The sequence below is a fragment of the Sus scrofa genome, chromosome 3 (genome assembly GCF_054392235.1).
Source record: "Sus scrofa isolate SSC_HxYL_T2T_F1_AM1 chromosome 3, Sscrofa_HxYL_maternal_Yorkshire_Landrace_v2.0, whole genome shotgun sequence".
NCBI classification, from domain to species: domain Eukaryota; kingdom Metazoa; phylum Chordata; class Mammalia; order Artiodactyla; family Suidae; genus Sus; species Sus scrofa.
The window spans coordinates 92,823,572-92,849,212 of NC_139385.1; the positions used below are offsets into that span (position 1 = coordinate 92,823,572).

A 25,641-nucleotide genomic window follows, 5' to 3' on the forward strand; every position below is an offset into this window, starting at 1 on the left:
GTCCCGAGTCACCATCCCCGATTTGTAGAAGGAATTCCACTGCTAACAAGGCTTCTTCCTGTGGCTCCTAAACGAAAACCCCCCTACATTACATCAGCGGGTATTTATTACCGCCCCTCGCTAAACAGTGTCTAAAGCAAGTTTTTCGAATTGATGCTTTATATTGAGGAAGTTAGTGATAAATGACCTTCAAGGGCGTCAAGAGCTTAATACTAGGCTATATACTCTTCGTGTTCCATAAGCTGCACTATAGAGAGGCGCCCAGACGGAAAAGCCCGGGGCGGGGCGAGGGAATCTATTGTTTACAAAGAGAGAAGAAGATGCTCTGACTTCTCAGTTTGGTTGACGCGATGAAGAGTTAAACCTTATCGGAAGATGCCATCCACTCCGAAAAAGGTGCTGCACCAGTCATGTTTCTGCATTTTGTGAGACTTTTTTGAAAGCTCCTAGAGACAATGCCCAGCATTTTAAAACTAAATCCTGGAGAGGTGGTTCTGGAAGTCTGAGGACTGTTTTCTCCAACCAAGAGCTATAATGTTGGCTCTACTCTCCCCTCCTTGAAAAACATCTTATGCTCAGTCTCTGATTATCTGTGATTTGAAAAGAAGAGTTTCTTTGGGAACCAGTGAATTTTTTAAATGAGTTCTGCCAAACATTACCTTAATATTTTAAATTTCCCTTTCTAAATAAATAGACTTCAATGTCAAATAGTACCTGGTAAAAAGGTGTGATGGAGATTGGCTGAGGCAAATACATCTTGAAAACACGGTTCTTCCTACCATTTCAGAAGCTGCCCATACCTTGTGAGATGCTTCATCAAAGTTCTTGCACAACTGTGGCATTCCTATTTGGAGCCAGATGGATGGGGAGACCTGTCCCTAAACTAATGTACCCTACGTCCAGGTCTTTATTAGTAATGTTCACTATAAAATGGGCACAGAGTGTTTGACCACTGTGAGAGAAAATTCTTTAAGAGCAACTTTGGGTCAGATTTCTGCATTAGAGTTAGAAATTTTTTTATTGACCTTGCCCAAGGCATGTGGGAGTTCCTAGGCCAGGGATTGGAACCGAGCTGCACTTGCGGCCTGTGCCACATCTATAGCAATGCCCTATCCTTAACTTCCTAGAATTTCTTTTTATTTTGTCCTGAAGCTTGTAACTGCTTCTTAGTCTTGGTGTTTATTTGGACTTACCAGTGTGGATATTGTTGATGGCCTTTGTAAAAGTATTTTCAATGGCGTGGCGACAGGGGTGCAAGGAGGGTGGATTTTAAGAGTGAATAGAGGTCAGTAGAAAAAGCATGTATATATCAGTGGTCTTCAAACTAGGGAACCCAAAGACTTTTCAAGGGATCAAATTTCAAGTCCTCCATTTAAGATAAACTCTTTTCTAAAGGTGCATTTTCCTAAAAATGCTCTTCCCAAGAGCAAGTCTTTGTTGTGGGCACAGCCTCTCCTTTCTCACTTCAGCTTTCAGTCACCCTTTTCCCTTTTTACAAGAGAAAGGTATGTATCTCCTCTGGCTATAACAACAGCACATCTCTCTGGGGTGTAAAATGTCCAGGGATGACACAGCACAGTGACAATTCAAGACATGGACATCAAGTTGAGAAAGCAGTAGCTCCAAGAAATTATCTTGAAAGTCAGATGTTTTCATATTCTTTCAATCAAATTGAGAAAGATGATAGATAATAATGTGATGATAGTACACAGTAATTTTTGGCATTAATTTAGGAGTCCAAAGAAATAACTGATACTGCTGTAATAGAATTTCTTCTTTTTTTTTTCTTCTGACTCAGTAAGGTGAACAAGTTTTTATAATAAAAAATTGAAATAAAATTGATGCTGAGTCCCAACCTTTTTGAGCTATCCTCAAAAATATAAGCCAATTGAAAAAAATCTACTCATTTCATTGACAGCATTTCCATAAAATGTTACTTCAATGTGATTTTGATCTTTTATGTTTGAATAATTACAATAAATCCACAAGACACGTTATCTTTTAGAGCCTTCTGGTCATGGGAAATGTAAACATTTTAATTTCATATACACTTTTTCCAAAGAAGTATGATAGGTAAACAAAAGACTTTGAAGATATATCAGGATAAAATTCTGTGGGGGAAGTGAATTAGAACTAGAGCTAACTTAAACAAAGGAGTGATGTACAATTTGTGTGCTAAAGATAAGCTTTTTAAATTGCTTTTGGTTTTTTAGTGAATGATGAATATCATATTTAGATGTACTGGATATTTTAAAGATTGATGTGGCAATGTTAAAACACCAACGTTTACATTATTCTGGAAATCACAGCCTTTGCAACTATGTAAACAATATGAAAAAATGTAAATGTTAAACTAAAAACATGCCAAAGGGGTACATAACTTTACAAAATTCTTCTAGGGTGTTGTAGGCAAAAAACTCTGAAGATCACTGCTGAGGAAAAATTCAGTTTTTGCTGAGAGGGAGAATAGAGAAACAGGATAGTGGCTGAAGGGTAAATGTTGGGTCAAGAGGGATGATTTAAAGTATGAGCTGAGGTGTTTCTAAGCTGACGAGAGTATAGGGGAGGAAAAATTCTTCTCTACCCTCATAGGGTCTCCAGCTGGGCCTTAGAATTTAACTGGCATTAAGAAATATTAGCAGGAGGAAAAAAAACAAAAAAAAACAAAAAACTGCTGGAGTTTCCGTCGTGGCGCAGTGGTTAACGAATCCGACTAGGAACCATGAGGTTGCGGGTTCGGTCCCTGCCCTTGCTCAGTGGGTTAACGATCCGGCGTTGCTGTGAGCTGTGGTGTAGGTTGCAGACGCGGCTCGGATCCCGCGTTGCTGTGGCTCTGGCGTAGGCCGGTGGCTACAGCTCCGATTCAACCCCTAGCCTGGGAACCTCCATATGCCGAGGAAGTGGCCCAAGAGATAACAACAACAACAACAAAAGACAAAAGACAAAAAAAAAAAAAAAAAAAATATTAGCAGGAGGAAGGCATACATATACATGGGACCATCACAAGAGAATGAAGATCCAAAGGAGTGACTAGATTAGAAAGCATTTATACCTTTTAGACAAAGAAACAATAAACTTATGAAGAAATGACAAGGCAAAGGGGTCTGGTCTAGGCACAGTAAATTATGGAAAGGTGGCTACAAGATAGATGAGGGCAGGGCAAAACAGATGAGTTATTTCAGTAAGTTTGTATATAGCGATCCACTTCAGCATCTATTCCCAGCCTATAGTGATAAGGGTTTTCTTCTCTTCCTGGTACAGGGAAGGCACATTTCTCATGGTAAATTTTATGGCCTGTTTTTCCAAACAATTGCTTAATTAGCCAAAAGTCCTTTTAGCAAGAAGCCCATCATTTCCCACTTGCAGAACACTCTTCCACAAACTGCCCAGATATTCCAGGGATGATGAGTTCTGTTTTTATTTTTATTTTTGTATTTTTGCTTTTTAGGCCACACCCATGGCATAAGGAAGTTCCCAGGCTAGGGGTCAAATCAGAGCTGTAGCCGCCAGGCTATGACCATGGCCCCAAAAATGTGGGATCTGTTAGGATGTATTTGCTTGCAAGTAACAGGAAATCCAATTCAACTGCCTGAAACAATAAAAGAATCACATTTTCTCACAAAAAGCCCTGAAAAGTCATTTAGCCAAAAAGTTACCCAAGCCCAAGACTTTAAGTTGTTCTCCTCTTCCATCTCTCAGTGTAGCAGCTTGGTTCTCTCTTGGTTCCACTCATGACTACAATGCAGTTTTAGCAACTCCAATCTTAATGTTCTGATATTACAACATCCAAAGGCCTGAAAGGGAAGAAAAGTACATCCCTTACTCATGCCTAGTTTTAAACATCGGGGAAATTTCCCAGAAGCTCCACAGTGGACTTTTCCTCACCTTTCATTATTCATAATCACATGGTCATTCTTAAATGAATCACTGGTAAGGGAACTTGACTCACCATTACTAGCCTGGACTAATCGAAATTCATCTTCTAGAAGTTTCCGTTGTGGCTCAGGGGAAACAAACCTGACTAGTACATGAGGTCAAAGGTTCCATCCCTACCCTTGATCAGTGGGTTAAGGCCAGCTTCCCTTGAAAGCATTTCACCGCTTAATACCTGAACAAAAGTTGAATTCTATTTAGCAAATGGGAAAAAAAGCAACCAACATTATCTAGCACACAATGCTCCTTAGTTTAATTGAATAATCTTTAAAGATTTCTTTAAATATATCTGTGTTCCAGTGTATGTGAAAATTAAAAGAATGCATTTTAGGAGTTCCCGTCGTGGCGCAGTGGTTAACGAATCTGACTAGGAACCATGAGGTTGCGGGTTTAGTCCCTGCCCTTGCTCAGTGGGTTAAGGATCCAGCGTTGTCGTGAGCTGTGGTGTATGTTTCAGATGCGGCTCGGATCCTGCGTTGCTGTGGCTCTGGTGTAGGCCAGTGGCTACAGCTCTAATTCGACCCCTAACCTGGGAACCTCCATATGCCGCGGGAGCAGCCCAAAGAAATAGCAAAAAGACAAAAAAAAAAAAAAAATGCATTTTAAGGAGTCCCCCTCATGGCTCAGTGGTTAACGATCCGACTAGGAACCATGAGGTTGAGGGTTCGATCCCTGGCCTTGCTCAGTGGGTTGGGGATCCGATGTTGCCGTGAGCTGTGGTGTAGGTCGCAGATGCGGCTTGGATCCCGAGTTGCTGTGGCTCTGGCGTAGGCCGGTGGCTACAGCTTCAATTCAACCCCTAGCCTGGGAACCTCCATATGCCGCGGGAACGGCCCTAGAAAAGGCAAAAAGTCCAAAAACAAAACAAAACAAACAAACAAACAAACAAACCAAAAAAACCCACCACATTTTATATAGTGGGTTAATGAATTTACTTTACAACATTCAGGCATTTTTCTAAATCCAGTTATAATCAGTTCAAGCCTCCACTCACGGTCCCCTCATGGCTTTTGATTTAGTCATTGGCTTCCTTCTCAACCTCAGCAGTCACACTGAGAGGATTCACATCTTCAACTCATTACCAGCTGTGATGCCCAGTAAAAGACCAAGGCACAGCTTGAATGAAGTAGGAAAGAAGGGTGATCTATGAACAAAGGATTTAACACAGCCCCTTCCCAGATAGGTTGATTCTAAAAGTTGAAAACCAAAAAACACTGTTTACATTATGATGATTGTTTAACCACTGTTCACTGAAGAGCCGAAGACTCTTCTGGATGGTACCATCTTCTCTTGTCCCAGTGGGTAACTGAAAGGAGATCCTCTTCATGTCTCTCCTCTGCTGGGTTCTTGTTTTTTGGGGTAACCACACCTTCTTTTTCCTTCTGTTGATGTTTTACATATACAAATAATCTCCTGAAAAAATATGTGTGGAAGGTAAACTTCCTAAGTCATTGATTTAAAAAAAAATTTTTTTATGACCACACCCGTGGTACATAGCAGCTCCTGGACCACGGACAGAATCCCAGTTGCAGCTGCAGCAACTCTGAATCCTTTTTAGCCAGGGCTGAACCCATGGCTCTGCAGTGATCCAAGCCACTGCAGTCGGCCTCTCAACCCACTGTGCCACAGAGGAACTCCTGAGTCATTGATTAACTAAAGATCCCGTCACTCTGTTCTCACACGTGATAGTTTACACACAAAAGTCTAGATTTAAAGCAATTTCTTTTTTTTTTTTTTTTTTCTCTTTTTGACTGTGCCCATGGCATGTGTAAGTTCCTAGGCCAAGGATCAAACCTGTGCCACAGCAGGAACCTAAGTTGCTGCAGTGACAACGCTGGATCCTTAACCCCCTGCACAAGAGAAGCCCTCAAAGCATTTTCTATTGTCTTCTTTACTGTTCTCCATTGTTCTCTACTTTTCAGTGCTGTTCTTGAGAATAAAATGTCATTTCAATTGCCTATACTTTGAATATGACTTGTTTTTTTCCCCTCCGTGGAAGGTTTTAGAGTCTTTTTATTCCATGCATTGCGAATTTCATAATGGCATACCTTGTTTGTCTTTGTTTCTTGGGCCTCACTTTTATTTTTTATTATAAAAAATGCAGAAATTCCCACTGTGGCTCAGCAAGTTACTATCCCAACTAGTATCCACAAGGACATGGGTTTGATCCCTGGCCCCACTCAGTGGGTTAAGGATCCAGAGTTGCTGTGAACTGTGCATGTTGCAGATGCAGCTCGGATCTGGTGTTGCTCTGGCTGTGAGGTAGGCCTGAAGCTACAGCTCTGATTTGACCCCTAGCCTGGGAACTTACATATGCTGCAGTTGTGGCCCTAAAAAGACTGAAAAAAGTATATGCAAGAATTTTAAGAAATGATGAATGTAAGATAAATCAGAACCATGATGCATTATTAAACCCATTTTTATACACATCAACTCAAATTCCAAAAGTAGAATAGCATTATTATTATCATTTTCATTTTAAGCCCTCACCCACGGCATCTGGAAGTTTCCAGACTAGGGGTCAAATTGGAGCTGCAGCTGCAGGCCTATACCATGGCCATGGCAACAATGGATCTGAGCCACATCTGTGACCTATAGCAGCTTGCAGCAATGCCAGATCTTTAACCCACTGAGTGGGGCCAGGGATCAAACCTGCATCCTCATGGACACTATGTCAGTTCCTTTACCTGCTGAGTCACAACAGGAGCTCCAAAGTAGAATATCATTAAATATGAAACACACAATAGCACTATTTATATACGCACAGCTCACACAGATGCACCTGGGTCTTCTTTGAATATTTTATATACGTGTCATTGATTTAAAAAAAAAAAAGCCTTCAGTTGAACTTCTACTCTCCAGTTGTTGTTTTCCTGATATATGGTTAAATATTTAAGGAAATTTAGAGATATAAAGAAAATGCATTAAATTTTAGGAGCTCTCTGTGCTTTGAACAATTGTGCACTAGACCTTGAAAAAACTTGTTTTGTTTTGTTTTTTGCTTTTTAGGGCTGCACCCGTGGCATATGGAGGTTTCCAGCTAAGGGTCAAATGGGAGCTACGGTTGCCGGCCTACGCCACAGCCACAGCAACGCAAGATCCAAGCTGCATCTGCGACCTACCTCACAGCTCACAGCAATGCCAGATCCTTAATCCACTGAGCAAGGCCAGGGATCGTACCCACAACCCATGGATACTAGTCAGATTCTTTTCCACTGCGCCACAATGGGAAATCCTGAGAAAATTTTGTAGCCCATTTCTAGCTAAGGCAGTGAAAGTCTTCTAGTTCCTTTTTAGCCAATTTTTTCCTACTCAGTCACTTGTGAGCAAAGTACAAAAATAGCTCAGCAACCATATCCCATTTTTATATTGTTAATTTCATAAAATGCCACTCATTTTTTTTTCTTTTTAGGGCTGAACCTGTAGCCTATAGAAGTTCTGAGGCTATAGGTTGAACTGAAGCTGCAGCTGCCAGCTTACACCACAGCCACAGCAACACCAGATCCAAGCCACATCTGTGACCAGCACTGCAGCTAACAGCAACTCTGGATCCTTAACCCACTGAGCGAGGCCAGGGATCAAACCTGCATCTTCATGGGTACCAGGTGGGTTCTTAACCCACTGAGCCACAACAAGAACTCCATAAGGTGCCACTCAATTTAAAAAAGCCACTACGGAGTTCCTGTTGTGGCTCAGTGGTTAACGAATCTGACTGTGAACCATGAGGTTTTGGGTTCGATCCTGGGCCTCGCTCAGTGGGTTAAGGATCCAGCATTGCTGAGAGCTGTGGCATGGGTCACAGACTTGGCTCGGATTCCGAGTTGCTATGGCTCTGGCGTAGGCCGGCGGCTATAGCTCTGATTCGACCCCTAGCCTGGAAACTTCCATATGCCGCAGGAGCGGCCCAAGAAAATGGCAAAAAAAAAAAAAAAAAAAGAAAAGAAAAAGAAAGTCACTAAAATACACTTTCTACAGCCCAAAAGGGCTAAGTTCAAGTTTTGCTGATTGGCAAAGACACGATAGTGCAATACATACCTCGTGATCTTTGCAGTCTAGCATGAAATTCGTGCAGTTTAGGGGAAAACATCTTTGCAGGTGCTTGTTTCTCTTGTCTCCTTCCCAGCCTCTTGTCATTTTATCCATGTATTTCTTATTTAAACTTTAGTTTATGGCTGAACGTTTACTCATTTATTTATATTCAAAATGTCTAACAGCATTTTTCTAGACACAGTAGCTTGCCAGTGGCTTCCTGAGTTCTGCACACAATGAATTGACTTCTAGGTAGTTGACAACTGTGGATGGAACACTATTAGAGGTCTCTTTCCTCCACGCTTCTGGTTTCTTGTATATTTCTGCTGGATTGCTAGGACTCAAGTCACAAAGAGCATACACAGCTGCTAACTGCATGGTTTATCTTAATCCCAAGCATGCTGTATAGACACACCCATTAACCCAACTATTATTTTTCAAAGTATATGGAAACCTTTCCTTCAAATTCAATTTTCCCGAACAACCAATCAGTCTCAATACTGATGCTATAATATCAGGAGTATATGCAATGCTCACATACTTTTCTGTGTTTTATCTGATAAATTCATTACAAGCCATAGCTCCTTATTTAAAATGGTATAGTGTGGAGTGAGTTCTCATCATGGCTCAGTGGTAATGCATCAGACTAGTATCCATGAGGATGTGGGTTCGATGCCTGGCCTCGCTCAGTGTGTTAAGGATCTGGTGTTGCTGTGAGCTGTGTTGTAGTTCGCAGAAGGATCAAAAGGTCCCAATCATCATTTCCTCCCTACGTGCTCAGCAATTTCCTTAATCTTATCTATTATTTTAATTTATTTTTAGGGCTGCACCCACAGCATATGGAGGTTCCCAGGCTAGGGGTCGAATCAGAACTGTAGCCACCAGCCTACGCCACAGCCACAGCAATGTGGGATCCGAGCCACATCTGCAACCTACACCACAGCTCACGGCAACGCCGGATCCTTAACCCACTGAGTGAAGGCAGGGATCAAACCGCGACCTCATGGTTTCTAGTTGGATTTGTTTCCACTGTGCCATAATGGGAACTCCAATTTTATCTATTATTGCATGATTTTATTTCAGCAAGTGAAAGACCTCCTTTTTATTCTCTTTTTTTCTTGTGTTATCTTTTATTTACTTGACAGATGCAAATTTTCTCGAATTTTTCCTAGGACATTTATTAAAGTTATTTTTTAATGTTTTATTTTTTTACCTGAATTAGCTTTTCCTTTCAGTTCATTTTTCTCTTTGTTTATATTGGTCTTTTTCTGTCAGGCTTTCTCTTCAATGTTCCTTGGCTGATGGCTGCATTTAAGAATCAGGCAAGAAGAAGCTTGTCTATCACTCGGTGCTCATGGGAGGGTCTCTCTACCGGCATATTTGTTTCAGCGTGAATGACAAGAAGCCGGGCACAGGAGTTCCTGATGCGGCTCAGCAGGTTAAGAACCCAACATAGTGTCCATGAGGACGAAGGTTCGATCCCTGGCCTCACTCAGTGGGTTAAGGATCTGGCATTGCCGTGAGCTGTGGCGTAGGTTTCAGATTGGCTCAGATCTGGCATTGCTGTAGCCGTGATGTAGGCCAGAAGCTGTAGCTCCGATTCAACCTCTAGCCCAGGAACTTCCATATGTTGCAGGTGCAGCCATAAAAAGAAAAAAAAAGAAGTTGGGCACAATTCTACCAGATGCCCCACTCCAAGTCTGCTCTTCTATTTCTATTTCTCATTTCAGCTACTGGATCTTCTGAGCAAAAAAATTTGTGATTATCCTCAATTTCCCACCTCTCTCCCACCGTTTCCTAAGTCAATTTCCAAGTTTTGTTGGTTTTACTTCCTAAACATCCCTTGACTCTCATGTTTCCTGTTTTATCCCCACTGTCATCATTTTATGTGCCAATTTGACTGTGTTATAGTACTCAGCCAATCTATAATGATTTCAAAATGAAGTTGGGGAGTTCCCGTTGTGGCTCAGTGGTAACAAACTTGACTAGGATCCGTGAGGATGTGGGTTCGATCCCGGGCCTCTCTCAGTGGGTTAAAGATCCAGTGTTACCATAAGCTGTGATGTAGGTTGCAGACTTGGCTCAGATCTGGCATTGCTGTGGCTGTGGTGTAGGCTAGCAGCTATAGTTCTGATTCAACCCCTACCTAGCCTGGGAACTTCCATATGCCCGAGTCTGGGCCTCAAATGACCAAAAAAAGAAAAAAAGAAAAAGTTTTTTTTGTTTGTTTTTTTTGCTGCACCTGACGCATGCAGAGTTCCCAGGTCAGGGGTCGAACACATGCCACAGCAGCAACCTGAGCCACAGCAGTGATAACTCAAGATCCTTAACTTGCTGAGCCACATGGGAATTCCTCAAAATAAAGTTTTTAAAAATCAAAACCATGTAAAGAGTTATGCCTTAAAGAAGCCTAACTTTTCTAACTCTTAACGCCTCCACCTCATTCTTACTCCCCATAGTTTCATTTTTTGATCTTTTCTGTTTCTTTTTGAAAAAATAAACATTTGTTGTTGAACAAATGTGGATATTATTTCAACAATTATATTGCTAAATAAAACAGTGAATTTGTTGTTTAAAAATAGAATCTAGGAGTTCCCTGGTGGCCTAGTGGTTAAGGACTTGGCATTGTCACTGTTGTGGTTCTGGTCACTGCAGTGGCTCAGTTTGATCCCTGACCCAGGAATTTCTACATGCTGTAGGTGCAGCCAAAAAAAAAAATATATATATATATATATATATATATATATATATATATATATATATGTATATATGTGTGTGTGTATATATATGTATGTATATATATATATAAAATAACAGAATCTAGATTCTTATTTCTATTTCTTTTTTGAACAAAAGACCCTTGCTTTATACATTTCTTCCTTCTTTTCTTAACAATATATCCATATCAATTCATAGAAATAATCTTCATCCTTGTTCTTTTATTTTTTTGCATTCATGGCATGTGGAAGTTCCTGGGTCAGGGATAAAACCTGTGCTCCAGTTTCTACCTGCGCCACAGCTGCAACAACACAGGATCCTTAATCTGCTGCATCACACAGCAACTTCCTGTCCTTGTTTTTTTAATGGCTGTTTAGTACTCTAATGTGTTGATGTCCTATTATTACTCAACCAGTTTCCTGCTGATGGACATTTGAGGTGTTTTTACATTATTGCTATTATGTGGAAATAATGCTACAATGAGTAATATTATATTTGTAAGGTTTGAAGTTCCAAGTAATTTCCTAAAAGTGGCATTCCTGGGTGAAAGGATAAATGCCTATGTATATTTGCTAGATATTGCCAGATTCCCCTATGAGAATTGGTACTTCAATGTAATTTTTTTTTTTTTTTTTTTTTTTTTACTTCAATGTAATTTTAATTTGCATTTCTCCTATAGTACGTTGAGATGCTTCTCAGTGGTTTATTTTGAAGGCCATTCATATATCTTTTCCTGTGAACTATTTAATATTTTGTTCTTTTCTCGCAAGTTTTGGTCTTTTTTCTTTTTCATCTTAATTTTAAAAGAAGTTTTTGTAGGACTTCCCCTTGTGGTGCAGTGGTTAACGAATCTGACTAGGAACTGTGAGGTTGTGGGTTCGATCCCTGGCCTTGCTCAGTGGGTTAAGGATCCAGCATTGCCGTGAGCTGTAGTGTAGGTTGTAGATGTGGCTCGGATCCCACATTGCTGTGACTCTGGTGTAGGCCAGTGGCTACGGCTCTGATTAGACCCCTAGCCTGGGAACCTCCATATGCCACGGGAGCGGCCCTAGAAAAGGCAAAAAGACAAAAAGAAAAAAAAAAAAGAAGTTATTGTATATTAGTGAGATTAGCCCTATGTAATAAAACCTTTGACATTTTCTCTAGGTTGTAATATTTCCTGACTTTATTTTTTATTTATTTATTTTTGCCACAATAAAGTGGTTTTTTTTGTTGTTGTTTTTTTTAAAGTTTTCAGGAGTTCCTGTTGTGGCTCAGCAGGTTAAGAATCCAACTAGTATCCATCAGGTTGCGCGTTCAATCCCTGGTACTCACTAAGTGGGTTAAGGATCTGGCATTGCTGTGAGCTGTTGAGTAGGTTGCAGATCTGACTTGGATCCTGCATTGCTGTGGCTGTGGTGTAGGCTGGCAGCTGCATCTCGCATTCAACCTCTAGCCTGGGAACTTCCATATGCTGTGGGTGCAGCCCTAAAAAGAAAAAAAAAAAAGTAAAATCTTTAGTCTTTTCTTTATTACTTCTCCCACTCCCAGATTATAGTGGAATTCATGTAGTTTTCTTCTAGTACTTGTATGATTTAATTAATAAATAATAGCTCTTTGGGGTTTTATTCTAATGTATGAGATCAGGTACAATCTAAAACTATCTTTCAAAATATTCTGTTGTCCTAATGCTTTATTAAAAATCCCATCTCTCCTAGTGGTTTGAGATGCTACCATTGCCGTGTATTTTATTTTCTTGAGTCTGTGGACTTTCTCTCATGTTCTAGTGATCCACACAGTTTCAATTGTAGAGGGTTTTCAATGCTTTCATATCCTGATAGGGCCAGTCCATCCTACACACCAAATTGGATTTTCTTTGTAAGATTTTCCTAGCTCTTCTTCTTTTTTTTTTTTTTTTTGCCATTTCTTGGGCCACTCCTGTGGCATATGGAGGTTCCCAGGCTAGGGGTCCAATCGGAGCTGTAGCCACCAGCCTACGCCAGAGCCACAGCAACTCGGGATCCAAGTCGAGTCTGTGACCTACACCACAGCTCACGGCAACGCCAGATCCTCAACCCACTTAGTGAGTACCAGGGATCCAACCCGCAACCTCATGATTCGTTAACCACTGCGCCACCACAGGAACACCCCCCAGCTCTTCTTATATATTTATTTTTCATATTAACTTTATAATCAACTCATCTAGTTCCAGGAAAAAAAATGGTATTTTTATTGAGGTCACACTAAACTTGTAGATTATTTGGGGAAAATTAATAGATTTATAATATTGACTTACCCTATCAATGAACAGAAGCTACTTTTGTATGTGTTCAAGCACAAAGGAAATTATTAATGAAAAAGAAAACAAAGATACAATAAGTAGAACTGCAGTTTAACAGGAAATGACCAGTCCACATTGGTGACTGGTCTGTAATAAAGGTTTTGTGACCGTACTATTATCACAGGAGATAGTCAATTAGGTTATATTTACTTCTGTCTAGGCACTCTGACTTCTGTCTGTGTAATGCACAGTTTTATATAGACAATGTGGGTTTTACATTGTCATATATTACACAAGTTTGAGGAATATTACAAGATTTTGCAATATATATGACTTCTCTAGATTAAAAAAAAGGGGGAAATAAGTCTGTCAGCTTGCCGTTAGCTGAGCTTTGAGAAGTATCTTTTGCAAACAGTATTTTGCAAGTTTGGAGCAATTTATGTATTTACAAACTAATTACTATATAGTCACGCCAGCGGGGCTCTAAAAAAGTGCTCTCGCTACTAATTTTTTTTTGTCTTTTAAGGGCTGCACCCACGGCACATAGAAGTTCCCAGGCTAGGAGTTGAATCGGAGCTGCAGCTGCTGGTCTACCCCACAGCCACAGCAACACAGGATCCGAGCCACATCTATGGCCTACATCACAGCTCATGACAATGCCAGATCCTTAACTCAATGAGTGAGGTGATGGATCAAACCTGCATCCTCATGGATACTAGTCAGATTCGTTACCACTGAGTCACAGTGGGAATTCCTGCACTAAATTTTTAAAAATTTCATGATCTAAGAATGTGAAAAAAAATTTTTCATGTCAGCAAAAGCGGTCTGTAACTAGCATCATGCATTTCATAAGGTCAGTATTGATTTCCAAAGTTTTGGTTTGGGAGGTGGGGAAAGAGAGTGGAAAGGAATGAGTCATAATCTTAAATTTCTTCTTTCAATTTAGGGCTGCTCCTGTGGTGCATGGAAGTTCCCCAGGCTAGGGGTCAAATTGGAGCTGCAGCTGCCAGCCTACACCACAGCCACAACACCACCTGATCCAAGCTGCACCTGCAATCTACACCACAGTTTGCAGCAACACTGGACCCTTAACCCACTAACTGAGGCCAGGGATTGAACCCACACCCTCATGGACACTATGTCAGGTTCTTAACCCACTGAGCTAAAACAGGAACTCTGGGTTTTTTTGTTTGTTTGTTTTAAGGCTGGATACTATAAAAGTCTTAGAGAAAAACATAGGCACAACACTCTTTGACATAAATCACAGCAATATGTTTTTGGATCCACCTCCCAAAGTAAGGAAAATAAAAACAAAAATAAACAAATGGACCTAATTAAACTTAAACACTTTTGCACAGCAAAAGAAACCATAAACAAAATGAAGACAATCCACAGAATGGGAGAAAATATTTACAAAGGAAGCAACTGACAAGGGATTATCCTCCAAAATATGCCACTATCTAATGCAGCTCTATATCAAAAGAACAAAAAACCCAATCAAAAAATGGGCAAAAGATCTAAACAGATATTTCTCCAAAGAAGACAAACAGATGGTCAAAAACTACATGAAAAGATGCTCAACATCAGTAATTATTAGGGACATGCAGATAAAAACTACAATGAGGTATCACCTCACACCATTCAGAATGGCCATTGTAAAAAATTCCATGAACAATAAATCCTGGAGAGGGTGTGGAAAAAAGGGAACCCTCTTACACTGTTGGTGAGAATGTAAACTGGTGCAGCCACTATGGAGGACAGTATGGAGGTTCCTTTAAAAACTAAATACTGAACTATCATATGATCCAACATTGCCACTCCTGGACATATATCTGGAAAAAAATCAAAATTTGAAAAGATACATGCACCCACCACCATATTCACTGCAGCATACTTACAATAGCCATGACATGGAAGCAAACTAAATGGCCATCGAATGAGGAATGGATGAAGATGTGGTACACATATAAAATGGAATATTACTCAGCCTCCCAAAAGAATGAAATCATGCCATTTTGCAGCAACATGGATGGACCTAGAGATTATCATACTAAGTGAAGTAAGTCAGAAAAAGTCAAATGTAACATGATATCACTTATATGTGGAATCTAATTTTTAAAATGATACAAATGAACTTATTTATAAAACAGTAATAGACTCAGATTTCAAAATCAAATTTATGGTTACCAAAGGGGAAATGTTTGGGGGAGGGATATGTTAAAAGGTTGGGATTAACATATATATACTATTATTTATAAAATAACTAACAGGGATCTAATGTACAGCACAGGGAAATCTATTCAATATTCTCTCATAACCTATATAGGAAAAGAATATGAAAATGAATATTTGTGTATGCACCACTGATCCACTTTTCTGTATACCCGAAACTAACACAATATTGTAAGTCAATTATACTCCAATAAATTTTTTTTAAAAAAAGACTGGTTCTTTAAAAACTTGTAAAAATCATTAACCTCTGACAACATTAAGAAAGGTAGAAAGTAGCAAGAAAAACTAATTAGAAAGGAAAAGGTTCAATAAATGGAGAAATAGGTGTGGTCATGTGATTGAGTTCAAGGTGACAGAATTTGAGCAAAAGTGAAGTATGTCGTTAGCAGGCTTGCCCCAGAAGTTTCTCACAAGTAATCTTCTACTCTATCCTCTGACTTGAGATAGATAAGCAGGGCTACTTGAAAGCCATTTTGAAGAGTGTGGAACCAGAAAATAAGAGCTGGGTTCACAAATTACCAATTCAGGAAGATATATGTGTGTATATATCTATATCTATATATAAACAATATATTTGTCTTTTGTCTTTTTAGGGCTGCGGGTTCCCAGGCTAGGGGTCAAATCGGAGCTACAGCTGCCAGCCTACACCACAGCCACAGCAATGCGGGATCCGAGCTGTGTCTGCAACCTACGCCACAGCTCACGGCAATACCAGACAGGAAGCTATTTATTAATAAGGAACATTTGTTAGGAATTTATTCAAATGACAGGTAAACTTCTATGGTGTTTGAGCCATTTTGGAGTTTGCAGTCAGCGTTACCTTAAACCAGAATTTAGTATGTAATAAATTCAGCATCTCAAACCAGTGGAGGAAAGAATTCAATCCAGTATGTGTGTTATTGACACCATGGAAACTGGGTAGCCATCCAAAAGAAAACTAAAGGTGGATCCATACTTCACACATTTTACTATAAAAACTTTCAAAGGAATCAAACACTGCAATGGGAAAAATGAAATCATACAAGTTCTAGAAGGCTTTAAATGTGAAAGGCCTCTCTACATGTGACTCAAAGCCTGGAGTTTCTGCTGTGGTGCAGTGGGTTAAGAATCCGGACTGCAGCAGCTCAGGTAGCTGCAGAGGTATGGGATCAATCTCCAGTCTGGTGCAGTGGGCTATAAGAGCCACGACTGTGGCTCAAATTCAAACCCTGGCTGGGGAACTTCCATATGCCTGGGGTACAGCCAAAAAACCAGAACAAAACAAAACAACAAAAAACCTAAAGTCATGAAAGACTAGATTGGTAAATTTGAATAGGTAAATGTAAAAACTCTCTGAATGGCTAAAAGACATCATTCACCAAGTAAAAGTACAAATGATAAATAGGAAACTTCTTCACTTTGTTCCCTCAGCCCAAGGGTGGTGGTTGTTGCCTGCAATACCTCAGTGTCCTCTTTTCATCTCTTAAATTCTCCACTGCCTGTTTGATCAATTTCTTATCATCTATTGATTGAAACACCTTATATGGTTTCTTTTCTTTTGCTTTTTTAGGGCCCATGGCATATGGAGGTCCACTGGCTAGAGGTTGAATCGGAGCTACAGTTGCTGGCCTACACCAGAGCCACAGCAACACGGGATCCAAGCTGTGTCTGCGACTACACCACAGCTCATGGCAACACCAGATCCCCGACCCACTAAGCAAGGCCAGGGATCGAACCCACATCCTCATGGATACTAGTTGGATTCTTTTCCATTGTACCACAGTGGGAACTCCCCTTGTATGGTTTCTGTTTCCTAACAATCTTTTTATAGCCTTTAACTTTCAAACCAATGTAAACAGTTTTTAAAAAATAAGATAGAACAAGATAGTTAGACTTACTCAACCAGATATAAAGGCCTTTATAAGGCTATAGTAGTTAAGATAATGTCGTTGTAGCATAGGACCAGACAAACGGAACAAAGCAAGGATCCCAGAAGAGCATATACATACATAGAGACATGATAACAGGCAGCATTATAAATCAGGGAAGAAAGTAGGAAGCTGAATTCATTTTATATTTAAATGGGAAAAAATAAGAATCAGATCCTCACTTCTTATCATACATGAAGTCAATACCAGGTAGATTAAAGATCTAAATGTGAAAAGGCAAAACTTCTGAAAGTATTTTATAGGGTTTTAAAATATTAGGATAAGAAACTTTTTCTTAAATAAGATGCAGAAAGTACCAACCATAAAGGAAAAATTTGGCAAATAGGACTACTTTAAAATTAAATTCCATGAACAAAGATACCGTAAACAAGGAGTGTCATTTCCACAAAGTGGAAAGTGATGCCACCGTCTGGAAAAAGATATTTATAGTGCATAGAATCAATAAAAGATTAGTAGCCAGAATATAAAGAAATCCTCAAAATCAAATTTTAAAACCTCCATAGAAAAATGTGCCAAGGAGATAAATGGGCAATTTTCAAAAGACTTAACACACAGTCAATAAACATCTGAATACATGCTCAACCTCCGTAATAATCAGGGGCATATAAATAAAAATAACAAGTCATCGTTTCATACTCACTGGACTAATAAAAATTAAAGCCTTTCAGTACCTTGGTAACCATTCGAAAATACTCAGACCCTAAAAGTAAGGATGGGGATCCTTTGAGGTGATCACACGACTTGTTTTGGCCAATGAAATGTGAGCAGAAGTGAGGAGTGTCATTTCCACGCAGAAATTTTCACAGTCAGAGCACAAGCCTTTTAGTTCTTTTCCCCCAGCCTCACAGAAGCATGGGTCAGAATGGAGCCTCTCGTCCCAGGTCCCTGAGTGACTGTGGGAAATAGCTCTTCACAGCTAACATGCATTGCCCTTGCAGCAAGAAACAAACTTTTGGGACTTCCCCGTGGTCTAGAAGGTAAGGATCTGGTGTTGTCACTGCTGTGGTGCAAGTTTGATCCCTGGCCTCAGAACTCCCACAGGTCACAGGCATAGCCAAAAATAAAAATAAAAGCTAACATCTAAATTAAGCCACTGGTCATTGTTGGTTACTGTGGCTTAATTTTAGTCATCCTGACTGACATAACCTTAATCGTTGTTAAAGAAGCAGAACAGGGACCCTCACATACTGTAAACAGGAGGCCAAGCCAGTACAGCAACTCTGCAGAAAAGTTTGGAAATCTTTGGTCAACTTGTGCAACTCACAAATGCACAAGGATGATGATCAAAAGTTTTTATCATAGCATTAAGAAAAAAATGAAAACAACTCAATGTCTATTGACAGGAAATGGATACATTTTCATAGATTTCATAGAATATATGACCATAGAGTAGCTAAAGTAAATAAACAGAAGCTATCTGTCTCAAAATGTATAAATCTTAAAAACATAATTTAGAGTATAAAAGCTCACTTAAGGAGATGTACAGTACAAGTTCATTACATAAAGTTTAAATAGTACATTATGTTGTGGATACACAGTATATGTAGTAAAGATATAACAACATGCATGGCCATAACAAATATCAAATTCAGGGAAGTGTTTACTTCTTGGAAAGGAAGAGCTAGAAACGGGATCCTCTATAATAGGGTGAGGGTATTTGGAATGGTTCATTTCTCCTAAAAAATATATACCATGCCACTGTGTTAAAATGCTGGGTGACAGATACCTGGATGTTTGTTGTATTATCCTCTGCACTTCTCTATTTGAAATATTTAATAATAATTAAAAAGAAGGAGTTCCCATTGTTGCTCAGCAGTTAATGAATCTGACTAGCATCCATGAGGACGCAGGTTTGATCCCTGGCCTTGCTCAGTGGATCCGGCCTTGCCCATGAGCTGTGGTGTAGGCAGATGCGGCTCGGACCTGGAGTTGCTGTGGCTGTGGTGTAGGCTGGTAGCTGTAGCTCCGATTAGACCCCTAGCCTGGAACCTCCATATGCCGCGGGTGCAGCCCTAAAAAAAAAAAAAGAAAGAAAGAAAGAAAGCAAAAAGAAAATACAGGCAAACAAAAATGAAAAGAAAGAGCATCTATAAGTATTACCCTGACCCCCTCCTCCATCCCTGAAATGACCTCTATTAACATACTGGTGAAAATCCATTGTCCAATGTGGTTTCTCTGTGTCTTTGTGTCCCTGCCCAGCTGGATAGAAGAGACAGGGCGGTAGGTCTTCATTTAACTGTGGTGAGGACAGTGCAGAGTTTAGCTGCCTAGATAATCTGGACTTTAGCTTACTCACTTAGAAGATGTGGTCTTGCTAAGTTTGAATATTTACTAAAAGGAGAAACATTTCATTATTCTATTTTTTTATTATTTATTTATTTATTTATTTTTGTCTTTTTGCCATTTCTAGGGCTGCTCCCATGGCATATGGAGGTTCCCAGGCTAGGGGTCCCGTCAGAGCTGTAGCCACTGGCCTACACCAGAGCCACAGCAACGCCAGATCTGAGCCGCATCTGCAACCTACACCACAGCTCACAGCAACACCGGATCCTTAACCCACTGAGCAAGGCCAGGGATCAAACCCACAATGTCATGGTTCCCAGTCGGATTTGTTAACCACTGCGCCACGACGGGAACTCCAACATTTCATTATTCTATATTCTAAATTTTGCATTAATTCATTTCCCATCACTTTCTTGTTTTTTTGAAACGGTTCCCCTCTCGATATTTCAGAACTATTAGAGACTTCTAAATGCATATAAAACCTATAGGATAAACATGCAAAATATGGCTATGAGAATAAGCAATTCTGGCATTAAAGAAGAGCATCCATTTTAAACTTGATCTTATAAGTGGCGTTCCTTGGGGTTTTTTTCCACTTTACTTCCATTTTCTCAGTTGCTTTCTAGGGTTCCTTATGTATTTTTGCTATTCTCTTATGAGTTCTTTCTCCCATATTCTGTTTCCTTCTACAAAAAATATGCATATGCGCACTCAGAAAGACTAAGCAAGCAAGCAAGCAATGTGATTTATACTATGGTTTCACTGCACTTTTAGCGCCACCTTATGGCAGCACTCTAGGTCAGAACCTATGCTTTCTTTTAACGCTCCTGACCTCTGGCTGAGGTTTGCAGCGTTAGTCTCACAGCAGTATGGTTCTCAACTTGACTGCACAATAGAGTCACCTGGTCACTTTTTAAAAAAACTAACTCTAGGCCCCATTCCAGAACCACTCTCAGAGAGACTAGCTGATTCATTGGACAAAGCTAGATGTCATTTAACAAACATTCAGCTCCAGTACTTATTGGGAAAAAGTTGTCTTCCTTACCTGAGTATATCATACAGCTACTTACTATGGTTAGAAATGAATACGCTTTTGGAGTTCCCGTCGTGGCGCAGTGGTTAACGAATCTGACTAGGAACCATGAGGTTTCAGGTTCGATCCCTGGCCTTTCTCAGTGGGTTGGGGATCTGTCGTTGCTGTGACCTGTGGTGTAGGTCACAGACGAGGCTCAGATCCTGCGTTGCTGTGGCTCTGGCGTAGGCTGGTGGTTATGGCTCCGATTAGACCCCTAGCCTGAGAATCTCCATATGCCTCAAGAGCAGCCCTAGAAAAGGCAAAAAGACCAAAGGAAAAAAAAAAAAAGAGAGAATACACTTTAGAGAACCCCCCTCAAGTATTTGTTCATGATGTAAAATAATTCTGACAGTTGTCTACATTTCTTGCTGAAGCTTTGCTTTTTCTTAATTTTTTTGAAATTCTCATAATTTCAACAGTCTATAAATAGCTTCTGGCTGGCTTTTTTTTTTTTTTTTCCTTTTTTGGTCTTTTTAGGCCACACCTGAGGCATATGGAAGTTCACAGGCTAGGTAAGGGTTGAATCAGAGCTGTAGCTGCCAGCCTATGCCACAGTCACAGTAACACAGGATCTGAGCCATGTCTGCGAGGTACACCACAGCTCATGGCAATGCCAGACCCTTAACCCACTGGGCTAGTCCAGGGATCAAACCTGCATCCTCATGGATACTAGTTGGGTTAATTACTGCTGAGCCACAATGAGAACACCTCTTTTTTTTTTTTTTTTTGGGAAAATATATTATCCACAGGCAGAATCTAAAACAACCCACCATTCAAAATTAACAAATGTGAACACTGTCATGCATGTTTCATATATAATTTTGCTATTATAGACCGTAAGAGTTGGTTGGGGAGTTAAGACCAATAATAGCAAAAGCAGTGAGAATTTCTGACTGCTAAATTGTGACGCTGTTGTGAGTGCCATACAATTCAGAGAAGAGAGAGGTCAGCGACTTCACAGAGGAGGTGACATTTGAGCAAGGTCTTGGAGCAAGGGGAAATCTTCCACAGGCAGCAAAGCAAAAGAGCAGCCAAGACAGGGAAACAGCATGGGCCAAGGCCAAAAATGGGAGTGAGCACAATATAGTTATTTCTTTTTTTTTTTTTTGGTCTTTTTGCCTTTTCTAGGGCTGCTCCCACGGCATATGGAGTTCCCAGGCTAGGGGTCTAATTGGAGCTGTAGCCACTGGCCTAAGCCAGAGCCACAGCAGCGCCAGATCCGAGCCTCATCTGTGACCTACATCACAGCTCATGGCAACACTGGATCCTTAACCCACTGAGAAAGGCCAGGGATCAAACCCGCAACCTCATGGTTCCTAGTTGGATTTGTTAACTCCAATCTAGTTATTTCTAAGTAATAATGGTCTAATAATAATATTTTACATTTTTTTGAGCACTTACTTATGTCAAGCACTGTTCTAAGTGCTTTACATGCATGTGTTACCTTAACACAGTGATATCGTCATCAAGAGCACACAGCTTGGGTCACCATTTTCTGTTGCCCTTAGACAAGTTGCCATGTCTGGGTCTCAGTTTCTCCATCTGTTAAAAAAAAAAAGGCAGATAATATTGTTCTGTGCATGGATGTGTGGATTTAGGTAAACACAAGAAGAGACTAAATAGAAAATGATATACCTGTTAGGATAAATTGGTAGATAAATGTAACTCTATGTTTAATTTTTTTGAGGAACTGCCAGAATGCTTTGCAAAGTGGCTGCATCATTGTACAGTCTCACCAGCAGTGTGTGAGGGTTCTAATTTTGCCATATTATCAGCAACATTATTAAGTGATTTTTTGGTGATATCTGCCCTGCTGGATGTGAAGTGCTAATTCATGATGGTTTTTCTTTACATTTCCCTGATGGTTAATGATGTTGAGCATCTTTTCAAGTGCTATTGGCCATTTGTATATCTTTGGAGAAATGTCTATTCAAATCATTTACCACTTTAAAAACTGGGTCGTCAGAGTTCCTGCTGTGGTATAGTGAGTTAAGAATTTGACTGTAGCAGCTTGGGTAGCTGCAGAGGTAAGGGTTTGATCTCTGGCCTGGCACAATGGATTAAAGGACCTGGTGCTGTCACAGCTACAGTGTAGGTCACAGCTACAGCTCAGATTCAATCCCTGGCCTGGGAACTTCCCTATGTCGAGGATACGAAAAAAAAAAAAAAAACAACCATCACCACAAAAAGGAGCAACAACTGGGTTGTCTTTTTAATACTAAGTTGTAAGAGTTCTTTATAAATTCTGGATGTAAGTCCTTCATACATATGATTTATAAGTAGTCTTCCATTCTATAGGATGTCTTTTCACTTTTTTTTTTTTAATTGTAGTCAGTTTACAATATTTTCTTTTTTGTTTTTGTCTTTTCACTTTCTTGGTTGTGTCCACTGAAGTACAAATGTTTTTAATCTTGGTGAAATCCAATTTATCTGTTTTTTCTTTTGTTGCTTGTGTAGTTAGTGACATATCTAAGTATCCATTGCCAAATCCAAGGTTGTGAAGATTTCTCCTGTGATTTCCTCTAAGGGTGTCACAGTTTGCCCTTACATTTAGGTCTCCATTTTGAGTCTGTTTTTTGTATACGTTGTGAGGTACGGGTTTATCTTCACTCTTGCATGAAACTGTAGTTTTGTAGCACCATTTATAGAAAAGACTTTTCTTTCCCCAATGAAAGGTCTTGGCACTATTGCTGAAAATCAGTTGGCCATATATAGATGGGTTTATTTCTGGACTCAGTTCTGTTTCATCAACCTATATGTCTATCTATATGTTAGTACTACACTGTCTTGATTACTGAAGCTTTGTAGTAAGAGTTGAGATCAGAAGTGTGGGTCCTTTGTTCTTTTTCAAAATTGTTTTGGAAGTTCTGGGTCCCTTGAGTTTCCATATAAACTTTAGGATCAGCTTGTCAATTTCTTTTTTTTTTTTTTAATAATTTTTCTTTTTTGTCTTTTGTCTTTTTAGGGCCACACTCACAGCATATGGAGGTTCCCAGGCTGGGGTCTAATTGGAGCTCTTGCTGCCAGCTTATGCCAGAGCCACAGCAATGCCAGATCCAAGCCACATCTGCAACCACACCACAGCTCACAGCAACACAGGATCCTTAACCCACTGAGCGAGGCTAGGGATTGAACCCACAACCTCTTGGTTCCTAGTCGGATTCGTTTCTGCTGGGCCACAATGGGAAACTCCTCAGCTTGTCAATTTCTACCAAGCCAGCTGGCATTCCAACTGGAATTATGGTGAATCTATAGATCAAATTGAGGGGTGTTACCATTTTGACAATATTAAGTGTTCTGATCCACGAGCACAGGATAACCCTTCCATTTATTTAGATCTTCTGTAATTTCTTTCAGGGATATCTTGCAGTTTCGAGTATATATTTTATATTTCTTTTGTTGAATTTATTATTCTTTTTGATGCTGTTGTAAAGAGAATTATGTCTAAATTTCATTTTCAGATTTTTCACTGCTAGTTAATAGAAGTAAATTGTTTTTTGGATATTGATCTTGTATCCTGAAATCTTGAACTTAATTATATGTTCTAATAGTTTTTGGTGAATTTCTTAGGATTTTCTATATAGAAGATCATGCTGGAGTTCCTGCTGTGATGCAGTGGATTAGGAGTCCAACTGCAGTGGCTTAGGTCCATGTGGAGGCATGGGTTCAATCCTTGGCCTAGTGCAGTGGGTAAAACTTCGTTGCTACATTCATGGAGTAGGTTGCAGGTGTAGCTCGGATTTCATCTCTGGCCCAGGAACTTCCATATGCTGCGGGTATGGCCATTAAAAAAAAAAAAAAATCTTGTCATCTGTGAATACAGTTTTACTTCTTTTCCAATTTGGATGCATTTCATTTTCAGGCATGGGGGACAAAGTGCAAAGCAACAAACAAAAAAGAACAACGTTGAAATAATGTCAGATTTGTACAGAAATAACCTATGATAAGAGTGACTTGGGCAGCTGCGTTAGACTAGGTGCATGGAAATGCCTCCTGGGAGTAAATAAATAACATCTAACCTAAAATTTGAATTATAATAAAGAGCCTTCTAGAGAGTGGGAACAGATAATGAAAAGGAACTAAAAGTTGGGAATGAGCTTATCAGCGAACAGCTAGGTTATGTGACTGGAACTTAGTAGCAAGGAGACCTGACTGGCAGGGGCTAAGCTGTGTAGGACCTCGTAAATGCCAGCATGGAGGCTGGATTTTATTCTGAGTGTGATGGAGCGCTACTGAACTGTTACGCAGGGAAGTGATACCACCTGACTCACTTTTCAAAATCATTACAGTTGGTTTGTGGATAAGAGGTGGGAGTGGGAGCTGGAATCACTTAGGAGGCATTTGTAGGATTTTGTGTTAATGCTTGGAGATGTTAATCACTTGGAGTGGTGATTCTGAAGATGGACTGAAGCCAATGGATATACGGTGTGTAAGAGACTTGATGAATTGGATATGGGGAGTGAAGGAAAGAGAAATGATGAATAACTTCTAGATATTCGGCTTGTGCACTTGAGTGGGCAGTTGTGCCATTTATAGGACAAGCAGGGAGTTGGAGGTGGGTGCTGGGGAGCTATATCGCAAGTTCTGTTCTTATTATGTGAAGTTAGAGACACCTACTGGTATTCCAAATATAAATGTCAAGTAGGCAGTTGAATAAATAAGAGTGGAACCACAGGAAGTGAGCTGGGGTCACTTGTGTTCAGTTTGAAGCAGCTGCCAGTGAGCCAGGAGGAAGCACTCCAGGAGAGAATGTTTCAGGCAAACTTCTGAAGGTAAAATTGTTTCAAAAAGGCGCTGGAACATGCTGACAGGCCCAGATTCCAATCCCAGTGTGTTTAGCTCTCTGAACTTTGTTCTCTACCTATAAAGCTGATATGATACCACATGTGTGTGTGGGTGAGAGAAGGAGAGAGGGAGGGGGAGAGGAGACAGACAGACACTGAGGAAAATAAGAGCTAGAACCATCCTCAGCATATACATTTAGCAATTTCTCTTCTATGCCTCCTCTAGTTTGATAAGAACTGGTCTTGTCATATACAAGCAGCAAGAGTAAACTAGCTACATCTTCTCAAGGAAAAATAATCTTGGAAGAACTGCTGTTAAGACACTGCTGCAACCTTCATCCTCTCCTTCTGTAAACCTCTTTGAAAACTGCGCAAGTCACTACTACGTATGAAGAAATA

General features: G+C 40.0%; 2 long non-coding RNA genes across 2 annotated transcripts in view; one reads left to right on the forward strand and one right to left on the reverse strand.

The window, feature by feature from the left end:
- LOC146404771 (uncharacterized) overlaps positions 1 to 25,641 on the forward strand; it is a 1,009,186-nt gene that overhangs the window by 954,365 nt on the left and 29,180 nt on the right. The window lies entirely within an intron of this gene.
- On the reverse strand, positions 3,403 to 22,026 carry LOC146404776 (uncharacterized). Its single transcript, XR_014841878.1, has 2 exons — positions 21,903 to 22,026; positions 3,403 to 3,794 (listed from the first exon to the last, which is right to left on the reverse strand). It is a non-coding gene; the product is annotated as an uncharacterized LOC146404776 (long non-coding RNA).